General features: G+C 43.3%; 1 non-coding gene across 1 annotated transcript; it reads right to left on the bottom strand.

Annotated features, from left to right (window-relative positions):
• Positions 1 to 10,111: 10,111 nt before the first annotated feature.
• TRNAG-UCC lies at positions 10,112 to 10,183 on the bottom strand. Its single transcript has one exon. It is a non-coding gene; the product is annotated as a tRNA-Gly (tRNA).
• Positions 10,184 to 10,446: the final 263 nt, after the last annotated feature.

Here is a 10,446-nt window from a genome sequence, read left to right as displayed (position 1 = left end):
GTACTAGCATACCCCGTCTCAATCTTAATTAACAGAACAATAACCAAATCTACTATTCCTTCCCCCTGGAAAGTCTCCCATATCATTCCACTGCATAAAGGAGGAAACACTAATGAACTTTCTAATTTCCATCCTATAGCCTTACTATCACCACTATCTAAAATTATGGAACGTTGTATACACCATCAACTATTAAATCATCTTCTACATAATAACCTACTGGCAGACTCCCAACATGGTTTTAGACCTTTCCATAGCACTTCCACTGCTCTTCTCTCCTTTACAGACTCTATCAACAAAAATCGCAATAATAACCTATTCTCCTCTGCTTTATTTCTCAACCTCTCTAAAGCCTTTGATATGGTGAACCATCACCTTCTGCTAGACACTTTGAAATCTCTTTCCCTTGAATCTTTGGCATTGCACTGGTTTAACTCATATTTGAAAGACAGGAAACAAGCAGTCCTTTGGGACAGCTATTTATCCTCTCAACTCCCAGTCACTATCAGGGTCCCCCAAGGATCCATCTTAGGTCTCCTTCTCTTCTCCATATTTATAAATAACCTGTCTACTTCACTCCCAACATCCTCATGCATTCAGTATGCAGATGATTCAACACTCATCTGTTCTGCTGTATCTCCAGCTGAACTTCATTCTTCCACCCAAAAAGTCTTTACAGCAGCAGAAAACTGGTTCCAACATATCTGTCTCCTCCTTAATCCCAAAAAAAAACCAAATTATTGCTTTTTTCTCCAACCTTCAAATCTGCCCCCTTCTTTTCTATTCTCTCTGACAATGGCACTATCATTACACCTGATTGTTCCACTAAACTTCTAGGTTTTACAATAGATAATCAACTAAACTTTGATTCCCACATTGACCTAACCATCAAAGCTGTCAATAAAAAGATAGGTGCCCTCTATAGACTTAAGCCCTTTTTTACAGCAACTACCAGGGTGTCTCTAGCACAAACTCATCTCATCTCTACATTATTATATGCCTCTCCATCCTTTATCAGCCTATCAAAATCTAACCTTCAGAAACTTGCCACATCCTACCACAGCATTGCCAGGTTTGCCACAGGTTCCAAATTTCGTACCCATCATTGTGTTAACCTCAAAAAACTTGGCTGGTTTGAACTTCAAAATCTTATTCTTCTACATCAATTAGTTACCACCCATAAAATTCTCCATTACCCTACTAATACACCCATACTTAACAACCTTGTTACCCCTTACAGGAATCTTACTTCCCTCTGCTCAGCTAACAAACTGTTAGTAGCTACTCTCAAATCTTACAATAAATCTGGTGACTCCTTGTTCACAAATGTTCTTGGTTCATACTGGAATAAACTTCCTACAGAACTGACTACTTTAGGCTCATCACAACTTTTCAAGAAACAATTAAAGAACTATTTCAAATCACACTGGCTTTGCCCTTGCTCAAATCCTGACTGACCACAGCATCCAACTTTCATTATATTTTCTTTCCATTACCTGTTGTTATACATCCATCTCTTCTACTTGTCTCTCTCACTAGTACTACTCCTCCTCTGTAGCTTGCCTAGCATCCACTTGGATACTACTATTCCTATAATATCACTTTCTCTTTACACTAGATATATTACTGCAACCTGTCATCTCATCTATTATTTAAACCTGTATGATGCTTCCTGCTGTGCAAATCTGGTTCTTAAAACTATTGCCTGGCACAAATGTTTATCATAATTATTAATTTTGCAAATATTGTATAAACTCTATTGTTTGTTATTATTTTTTGTCATTTACAATTCCTGTTTCTGCAAAGAATATGGGATTAACGATTCTAGCATTATTTTTTTATCTGTTAAATTGCTGCTGTACTGCCACTATGCTACGTTGGAATAGTTTTTTTTTTTTAGATTTTTATATTTGTCTCTTACTGTGCTGTTTTTTTATGTTTATTTACTAGTATATATTGTGGAGTTTTTCTCCTCGGGTCTCTGCTGAAAATGGACATATATCCAGCCAGACTAGCCCGGTCAACAAATGTAAATAAAATAAAATAAATAAAAAATAAAACTATTTCTTTAACTTCTCCATTACTAATCCTCTTTTCTACTTTCCCCCTTTTTTCTTATTTTTATATTGTAAAATTTTCCATATCTGGATGCCTTTTCCTGAATTTCTCTTCAAAGATCTTTGGTGCTGCTTTTATTGCATTGATTAGTTTTGCTTTCTCCTATGCATCTTCATGTCTAGATGTTAATACTTTTAGCCAGAAGTTAGGTCTGCATCATATTAAATCTCTTTTTCATTTCTATGTTCATATTTCTTCTTCAGATGTTTCCTGCTCCTCATGTTCCTCCTTACTTGGGGGACTCATTCTTCCATCATGCTGTGGCATACCCTGTGTCAGACTTTCTACATTAAATCCTTCACTTCACAGGTATTGCATAACTTCAGCTTCTGTTGTTTTAATTTCTACATCTAATGTTATTTATGTCACTATTCCTCACTCTTGGGTCGTAGGATCCAACATTGGATCCAAGACAACAACTTTATAGACAGCTTCTAGGCTTGAGCTCCTCCCACTCCCATGATCCCTTACTGCCCTCTACCCCCTCAGATCTCATTTGTAGTGCTAGCATCAGATGCAGATTTTCTGGCTCGAGTCTCCAGTGGGGATAAGTAGCTTTATTTTCAAACTTTTTCAGAATTTTTCTCTGTAGCTAGTATTTTTTTTGTTAGTTTAGTCTTTGTAATATAGTAGTTATAGTTTTAGTCCCTCCCCTCTAGTTTTGTTTCTCGGTCTGTTAGCCTGTGTGTTTTGACACCCTTTTTGTAGTGGCCAATATTTCTTTGATTTTTGGTGTAGTTGGTAGTCTGTAGTTCTTTGTAGTGTTTTATTATATTGTTGTAGTGTGATCAGCTGTTTTTACCATGTCTGACCTTTGCTTGTTTTTCTGGTTTTGAGTCCTGTGTGTTCCTTAGATTACAAGTTTTTTTTCCCACCATGGCTGACAAGTCAGTGGGCTCCAAAAGGTGCTCCTCATGTGGTCAGAAGATGCCCATGTCCAATTTGCATGAATGTGCCTTTATTGTTTGGGTGCTGACCACCTGGAGGTTGTATGCAAAATTTGCACCGCATTCAACCCCAGGGCTTTGGTTGAGTGCTGAAACAAGCTTCTTTTAAAAGGGTTGGCTCAAGGGAGTCCCTTGGCCCAGTCTCCTGCCAAACCAGGAGCCTTCAAGCATAAAGAGAAGGCCCCCTCACTCCCTGGGTCTCCCTTCTCAAAAAAGATGAGGCAGTCAGTTCCTAGTTCCTTGGATCTGGCTCCCACCTTAACCCAGTTTATCCAATATTCTTATGGTCCTAGGCCTTACAACTCTCCCCATGGATCTGGGGCTTCCTCTCTCAGGCCCTCGGATCTGTAGTCACATGAGTCTACTCCCGTATCCAAGGTCTCTGGATCAAGGCCTTTGGATTCATCCAGATCCAGACCAGCCATGGATCTGGCTTCCTCAGATCTGAGTTATGTGGGATCCAAGCATTTGGATTTTTGCTTGCCATTGGATCTGAGGTAGTCAGATCTGGGATTGGTGTTGGATCCCACTGTTATTATAGAGGATTCCCTCTCAGGTTCTGGCTTCAGGCAGCCCGCATCTATATCCAAACACAGGAGTTGTTCTTTAGAGTGGAGGTCCTTTGAATCTAGACATCTAACCCCAGCTAGGTCCTACACCTCCTCTAGGACCTCCAGGAGTTTGCCCTTCTGATAGGGACAGGATGATGAGGTCCTTTCCAAAGGCTCAGATTGAATTGGTGCTTCTTGTGGCCAGGGGGCCATCCCCTACCCCTTTGTTGGCTTCTCCTCATCTGACTCGGTTCATTTCAGACTTTCAGGCCTTGAATCACAAAGGGGAGGGGATGGGGGGTACCCTGGGGATCCTCCCATCCCTAATCCATTGGAGTCCCTGACTACCTCTGCCTGGTCTCACCCTGGGCAGGCTGAGTCCTGGACCCAACCTGTCACCCCGGAGTCTTTGGGCTGGGGATCTGGACCTGTTTTCTCAGAACCATTCCTTTCCCTTGCCACTTCAGCCCTCAACAGCTCATGGCTGGTACTATCCAGAGACCAGGAGGTGCAGGCTTGCTCTGGTCCTTCTCCTCAGGCATGCTTTCATGTCAGGAGTGTGGACAGAGCATTGTCTAGTCCTTCGGCTATCCAGGTCATAGAAATAACTTTTACTCTCAGAGAGTTTCCTCACTGCCCTTCCAGGGACCATCTCAGCCCTTCAGAGCATAGTCTTCTCATCCCGTTCCAGGTCAACCCTCTTGAACTAACCTTTAGGCAGGAGTTACCCGACTTGGGGTCCCCCTCTCTTCTGAATCCTCCCCCCAGTCAACCCTGGAGGAGGTCCATCAGAAGAGGTCATGTAAGATGAGGCAGTTAGACTCCCCTGCTCAGTCTCTCACAGAGGATACAGACCTCAATGAAGGGGATGGGTCCCTCAGATCTCCGTCCAAGGATGTCTTCTTTGGGGACATCTTAAAAACCTCAACTTAAAGGTGGATGGCATTCCTTTCTCCCATCCTCCAAGGAGTCTGTGTTCCTGAAGACTTTCACGATGGGACCATCAACCTCCTGGGTTCCACTCCCCCATGGATGAACTTGTATAATTTTCCTGTTTAAGGAGATGAAAGCACTAAATCTGTTTACTTGGTTTGGAATAAAGTTTCATATTTTGCACCTTTTTTCAGAGGGACAGCCTTTATTGGAGTACTGAACTGAACAAATTTGGTTTCTTGATTTTTTTTGGTTTCCTTCTTTGTCCCGTGTGTTTTTTACTTGAACTTGCATAATTTATTACCAGCAGGCCATGGAATGAGCTGGATACTGCGGCACCTGTTCCTAAATGTGCGGACAAATTCCTCAGCACCCCTTTCCCACAAACAGTTCTGGTCCAAATGTGTGCCAGTCGAAGCAATCATGGTAGCTGCCACCACTACGAAAGAGCTGCCAGAATAGAGCATGTCTGTTTATCCCCCTAACCATGAACCCAGGTGATAGGCATGGAAAGTGGGTTTTTGCCTCAGTTACATTCAGTCTGTGAGTGCTTAAGTACTTGGCACATTTCAGCTGACTACAGAGGGACTTGGTCAAGGAGATTACCACTTCCCTTTCTGAGGTACTGCCTGCCAGGGAACTAAGTAAGGTGTTCCCTAAGCTATCTACACTTTCTTCCCTGGCAAATTTATCGATCAGGCTGATTGCCAATGCTACTAAAGGTGTCTCTTGAGTGGCCAGCACAGGCATTGGTATTCAGAATCACACCTGGCTGCGCCTTTGCAGATTTGTGGAGTCTTTTAAGACATCTTTCACCAAAGCCCCCTTTGACAGATCAACCCTGTTTGTCCCTTTGGTCAAAGAGACTCTTACCCGGAGTGATCAGGAATACAAGACCATGTCGGCTGTAGGAATCAGATTTTCCACTCCTCAATGCTCCTTCTCAAACATGTAGTGAGGGAACAGGAAAATGTGGTTTCATAAGTCACAGTCTGCCTTTCCAGAAGCTCAGGATGTGGCCTCCTCCAGAGGTCGGGGAAGAGGGTTCAATGGCAGACACCACTCCAGAGGCAGAGGGGGTCTGCAAAATCAGGACTCCAGGGAACCTTTCTCTGAGAGCCTCAGCAGCACTCCTGAAGCATGGCCCAACTGTCTTGGGAAGTTGGGGTCATTTATCACTGCACCCTTTAGCTTGGGCTAATATTACAAAAGATCATTGGGTGATAAACATTATTTCCAGGGGCTATTCTACTCCCTTTTCTCAGTCTCTGCCTCCAATCAGGAGATACCTCCCTAATACACCACTCCATCAGAGGAAGCTAGCTCAGAATGAGGTGCTCAAGCTACTTCAGAAGAGAGCCATCCAAGAGGTCTCCCCAGGACAATGAGAATATAGAACTTACTCTCTCTTCTTTTTGCTACCAAAGAAGACAAGGGACCTGCATCCAGTTCTGGATCTCAGCAAGCTCAATCTCTCTGTCAAGAAGTTCAAGTTGCAGATGGTCACTGTCCAGTCCTTTGTGCCTCTTCTGCACAAGGATGATTGGATGTGCTTCATAGATCTCCAGGACATGTACTATCATATAAAAATATACAGGTGCTCCAGGAGACATCTCCATTTTCGAGCAGGAGCCAGCCACTACCAGTTCAGGACCCTGCACTTTGGTCTCACCACAGCCCCCCAGGTGTTTACCAAGTGCACAGCTGTAGTCACAGCTCACCTGAGACTGTGGAGATTCCAGGTGTTTCCATACCTTGAGGATTGGCTTCTCATGGCTCCCATGAAGTATCGGCTGGGCACTGCCCCTCAGTACCTACTTCAACTGTTTGACCAGTTAGGGATAACAGTGAATCTCCCCAAATCCAACCTCATTCCATCCCAAAGGAATTCATCAGGATCTAGTTAGACACTGTGTCAGAGATTGCAGTGCTCCCACTCCACTGGGTACACCTCTTCAGATATTATGTCCAATGGCTACTCAATCTGTTTCATCTCCAGGCCCATCTTATTCTCAAGGCCTTAGGGTCCATGGTGGTGACGATCTATCTGGTGCCATTAGCCAGGTTCTACATGAGAGTTCTGCAGTGGACTCTAGCATTCCAGTGGTCTTCCCTGTCTCATCCACTGACAATCCCAGTCCATCTCACTCCAGTGTGCAGGCATCATATCCTTTGGTGGATCCAGTCTCCTAACTTCCTAGCAGACAGACCATTCTCTCTTCTTCCTCCCATGCCACAGTGAAATCAGATGATTCCCTGTTGGGGTGGGGGGGGGGGCATTTTCAGGGAAAGATGGTCCAAGGCATGTGGTCTGCTGCAGAGAGCAAACTGCACATCAGTGTCCTGGAGATGAGGGCAGTCCTCCTCCCATTGCAAGCCTTTCAGAACCTCCTCCCTCTGAGTACCATTGCAGTTCACATGGATAACATGGCAGTTGTGTGGCACATTAACAGACAAGGGGGCACATGTTCGTATCTGCTTTGTCACGAGGCCATGAGGGTGTGGGAATGGGTGATGTCCTTGGGGTGCTTTCTCATTGCAATGCACATTCCTGGAGAGTCCAACATGCTGGCAAACAGACTCAGCAGGGTAATCCTGAGTCCTCATGACTTGTCCTTGAATTCTTCTGTGGCAAAAAAGATCTTCCTTCTCTGGAGTTAGGTGAGCTGCAATCTATTCACTTCACCTCTCAACAACAAATGCAGCTGGTATTTTGCCCTGAATCTCACAGTCAGGAAGTCTCCAGGGATGCTCTGGTTCATGATTGGCCCCTGGGGCTCCTTTTTGCCTATCCTGCTTTGCCTCTCATTCCCAGAGTACTCCAAAGAGCTCATCACCTCAAGGCCACCTTGATCCTCATTGCCCCCTTTTGGCCTCAGCAGATGTAGTTCCCCCCTCTGGATCTAATTTCCCATCCTTCTCAGCTTCCAATTTCCAACCTCCAGACTCTTCACCTGATGGCATGGTTTGCCCACTTCCAGTAAGCTTGAATCAGTCCAGACTTGCTTCTCCGATCATGAACATTATCCTGGCCTCTAAGAAGGCTTCCACTAGAAAAGTTTATGTGAGTAAGTAGAAAAGGTTCGCTATTTGGGACAGGCACCGTAATCTGGACGTGGCTTCATCTTCCATCTCAGATATCCTACTCTTCTTGTCTTCACTCTTTCAGGAAGGGGCTAGCTTCTCTACTATCAAAGTGCAGTTGGCAGCTATTTTCAACTTTCATGTTTGCAAGGAACCTACTTTTTCCTTATGCTTGTGTAAGGCCTTTTTGAAGGGTGTTTTTCTGCTCCGGTCTCCTGTCAAGGATCCCCCCACCTTGGGACCTTTCCTTCCTGCTACAATCTCTTACATAGAGCCTCTTTGAGCCTGCTGCCACATATGATATCAAATTCTTGTCATGGAAGATGGCTTTTCTAGTAGCCATAACTTCAGCTAGAAAAGTTTCAGAGTTGCAGACTCTTTCTATCAAACTGCCTTTCATGGTGTTTCATAAAGACACAGTGGCCCTTTGAACTAACCCTTCATTCATGCTCAAGCCTAATGTTCCCACAGAAGCAAATCTGATCCAGTCAATTCAATTGCCAGTTTTCTTCCCAAATTTTTCTAGTAAAGGGGAATATCTTTTGCATACGCTAAATGCACATAGACAGTTATGCTTCTACTTAGATAGATAAAAGGATTTCCACAGGTCTGACAAGCTGTTTGTGGTATTCTCTCTTAACTGGAAGGGTCAGGTGGTCTCCAAAGTTACTATGTCTTGTTGGATTTCAATGTGCATTTTCTTCACCTATTCATCCAAAGGTCTATCTTTCCAGGTCCAATCACAGCTCATTCCACTAAGTCAATGGCTACATCAGCTGCCTATCTCACTCGTCATTCCACAGATAACATTTGTGCAGCAGCCACCCGATCTACTCCTCACACCTTTGTCAGTCATTACAAGATTGACATTGTCTCCAAGAATAGGGCTTCCTTTGGCTCCACAGTTCTTTGGCATGTCCTTACATGAGGCAGGCCAGGATTTAGGATAGTTGGGGAGTCTGACCCAAGAGTGAGGAATAGTGACATGGATAACATCAGATAAAGAGTTATGTACTTACCATAACTTAACAGCTGTGTTATCCTATGTCACTATTCATCTCTATCTCTCCCTCCTTTGCCCATCTTCTGGGATCTAGAGGAAGTGGAGATGTCCTATCTGGTGGTCAAGGACTGCTTTAGCTGCTTTCCAGTTTTATGGCAAAGTCAATCTGAGGGGTTAGACAGCAACAAGGGGCTTGGATCCAATGTTGGATCCTACGAGTCAAGAATGATGAATAGTGACATAGGATAACACAGATGCCAAGTTATGGTAAGTACATAACTCTTTTTAGTAATCTTCTGTTCTACATTTCCCTTTTGTGATCTTATTTTTGTATTGTGTAATTTTCCATATCTGGGTGCCTTTGCCAGTATTTCTCTTTGAATATCTTTGGAGATGCTTTTTTGTATTAATTAATTTGGCTTTCTCCTTTGCATAAATATTGCAGCATATTTGATCTCTCTTTCTTTTCCATGCCTATATTTCTTTTTTTACATTTCAAAAGTCTCTAGATTTTGTCCTTTATATTTTTGCACTTTAGTCATTTCTTTTTCCAAATGGCCCAAGGTTTCTTGATCTATATAATGTTTTTCTTGAATCTGTTGTATTAATTTCCTTTAATTTCTTTCTTAATCTTTTTGTATAATGTCTGTATGTAAATTCTGGGCTTCTTGCATAATAGTAACAATACATAATTTCTTTTCTTATCCTTAATAGTCCACTCTCTCATCTTTATGGATCTTTTTCAGCCTGTTTTTGTGATTTTTGTGGACTACTACTTCCTTCTACAACAAAGCAGTTATCCTTTCCCTGAGCCTGGCCTAGCCCCATTGTAGGAATATTTCTGAGTCTTGAGAATTCTACACTGCCATTTCATCCCAGTTCTGTGACCAGTACACCTACCAGGATTGAGCACTTTTTTTTATCTTGTGACTTCTGCATCTAGCTGTCTTTTTTTTTTTTTTTTTTATAACCTATGTCTGTCCTTGATAAATGCTATATATCAGTGTCATCTTGGTGAGATTTTTTGAAATCAGGGTCCACCTCATGTAGGTACTCATCAAGACTTAAGGATAGATTCATTTCTACAATAGTACCCTCCTTTGCTTTCTTCTTCTTCTTCTTTTGGCTTTTCCCAGTTGGGGGTCGCCACAGTGGATCACCTGTCTGCTCATGATTGGCACTGGAGTTTTACGGTGTCGAGTTGCCAGCCCGGCACCCAACCTTCCACAGAAGGCACACACACGTACACACTCACACCTAGGGCCAATATAGAGTGTCCAATACACCTACAGCATGTCTTTAGGATGTGGGAGGAAACCAGAGCACCCAGAGGCAACCCACGCGACCACAGGGAGGACATGCAGACTCCACACAGAAAGCACCCCAGCCGAGGATCGAACCAGAGAACCTCTTGCTGTGAGGTGGTAACACTAACCACTGCACCACCGTGGCTGCCCTTAAATGTACAGATTTCTTGCATTGGCTGGGAATCGAAACCAGGTCAACTGCTTGGAAGGCAGCTATGCTCACTACTATACCACCAATGCTACACCCTCCTTTCTCCATTCGGACCCTCTGTGTATGCTTGCCAATTATTTTAGTAATGCTGAAGTACCGCCTGGTAATGTTTTTACATCCTTGATTTATATGAACTGTTGCTTCAATTTCCAGTGTTGACAATGTTTGCTAGCTTCCATTTGTATTAGTTCAAATATATTTTGGCTAAACAATATATCAGACCTGGTCATAATGCCTACCTGAATAAGCTGCACATTTTTTTGTGCATGTGTGTGAGGGGTTGGGAGGGTGG

This window comes from Protopterus annectens, chromosome 1.part1 (genome assembly GCF_019279795.1).
Source record: "Protopterus annectens isolate FY-2018-M chromosome 1.part1, PAN1.0, whole genome shotgun sequence".
Taxonomy (NCBI): Eukaryota; Metazoa; Chordata; order Ceratodontiformes; family Protopteridae; genus Protopterus; species Protopterus annectens.
Note: the sequence above shows the minus strand (reverse complement) of the source record. Positions and strands in the feature narration are given on the sequence as shown.